The sequence below is a fragment of the Eupeodes corollae genome, unplaced genomic scaffold (genome assembly GCF_945859685.1).
Source record: "Eupeodes corollae unplaced genomic scaffold, idEupCoro1.1 scaffold_763, whole genome shotgun sequence".
Classification (NCBI taxonomy): Eukaryota; Metazoa; Arthropoda; class Insecta; order Diptera; family Syrphidae; genus Eupeodes; species Eupeodes corollae.
Genome location: NW_026605630.1, coordinates 4,546 through 6,390, shown reverse-complemented (window position 1 = coordinate 6,390; position 1,845 = coordinate 4,546). Strand labels below are relative to the sequence as shown.

The 1,845-nt window shown below is 30.7% G+C and overlaps 1 long non-coding RNA gene across 1 annotated transcript; it reads right to left on the bottom strand.

The window, feature by feature from the left end:
* Positions 1-342: 342 nt before the first annotated feature.
* On the bottom strand, positions 343-1,392 carry LOC129953563 (uncharacterized). The gene is made up of 2 exons (XR_008782557.1): positions 710-1,392; positions 343-574 (listed from the first exon to the last, which is right to left on the bottom strand). It is a non-coding gene; the product is annotated as an uncharacterized LOC129953563 (long non-coding RNA).
* Between the last annotated feature and the right edge of the window lie 453 nt (positions 1,393-1,845).

Below are 1,845 nucleotides of genomic sequence, written 5' to 3'. Positions count from 1 at the left end.
TTTCGTATTTGGGTTTAGCTGAGAAACTGCATACTTAAGAGGTTAATAATCTGTATGTATTTATCACATAAAAAGAAGAAAAGTAATAACATTTCTTTATGGTTTTCAAGAAGAACTTCTTATTAAGATCATAGACAAAATCTTATTAAAATCTAGATGCCCAATTCATAGGATATCCACATACTTTCAAGAAAATATCTTATTGCGTAAAAAACAAATAGTGAAACTTTTTTACAAACGATGAGACAAACTTATTAAAAGTTTATTTACCTATGTTTGAATAATATACAAAATAAATGCAAAATTTCTGCTAAATTCATTCGAAATAAAAAACGAAATAAATATCTTTTTTCAAACATGTTTATTGTTTTTTGTTTTTGCCATGAAAGGTAACAAAATAGGAGTAATTATAATAGCAATAGGCCAATGTAGCAACAGTGTTGTCAATGACAGCTGTTCCTATGTTTGGAATTGCAAAGTTCTTAGTTTTGATGTTCTTAATCCAGTAATATCTTAAATTTTTTAAGTGGAAAAATTATGTTGAAGCCAACACTTTTTTTTTCAGAATATTCCTCTGAAATAATTTAATATGAAATAATAATAATGCATTTTAAACATTTAATAAAAATAATTTTATATAAGTTACTGATATAATTAAATAAACAAACAAAAATTGTTAGACAACATATAATACGATTTTTGTATTTACCTTCCGAAATAAGATCTTGTTCTTCAGCTCCAACAATTATTTTCCATGATTTTATGTTCCACAACGTGAAAACAATTTGCCTGTTGAATTTTTTATCCCAATTTTTCGACCTAAGTAGTAAGTTTCCTAGAAATATAAAACACTTTAAAATAAAAAAAAAAAACTATATGCATTAATAAATAGAAGTACAGCGATTGGATTCGCAAATAATGCAGGTTTTTCCCACTAAGTTCTAAACTTGGTTTTGCCTATAACCTTAACCTATAACTAATTACAACCTCCTCAATCTAAATGTCTATAACTGGACATGATATGAAGTCATTTACGACTCAGTGGAAAGTCCTATGAGGTGAAGTGTAAAATTCAGTTCTTTTGCTTGTTAAATACGTACTTTATTTTTGTGGGAAAGATTCCTGTTATGGCGTGAGCCAGGTAATCCATATCTCTTTTTCTTTTTGTAGCGTTTCCAATTAATCTTTCCACAATACAGTGAATTAAATCTTTCGCTGTCTAAACGGCCATTTTTTTCGTAAAATGCCAAGAGAAGTTGGCCTCTAACAGATGACTTAAGAAGACCAGTTAGATCTATTTCTGTTAACTCAGAAGCATGTGAATTGGTTGACGCTCTTGAAGATGTGACTGAATTTAAATTGTTGGAAATCTTTTCAAGCCATTCCAGAACCTATCGGGTCGACGGTGGCAATAGCGTACCCTGACCATACAATAAATTTGTATTCTTATAATAAAATAAATGCAAATGTTGCAAAACTAACACGAATTTGTTTATGAAGTTCTGTTCACACCAAGGTCAACACAGCTGCTATCGCAAATTTACCCAAGGACAGCTTGAAAAACAACAAATAATAATTCCTTCATTTGGAATTGGTTTGTGTGAACACAGCTCAATATATGTATGTACAGCTCCAACTTTTCTTTGACTCCTGTGTAACATGGTTAAACAACATTGTGACGCACGTGCTTCACTTACTAAGATTTTATTGAATATCGAAATAACTTACTCTCCCCTTCCTCCACTTTCGTAGTGCAGCTTGAAATTTAATTCGCTCGCCTAAGTAACCGGAACTGACAAAGTTGCTAAAATATTTGTCGCCGTCTTTCGTCTCCATTTTTTCGAG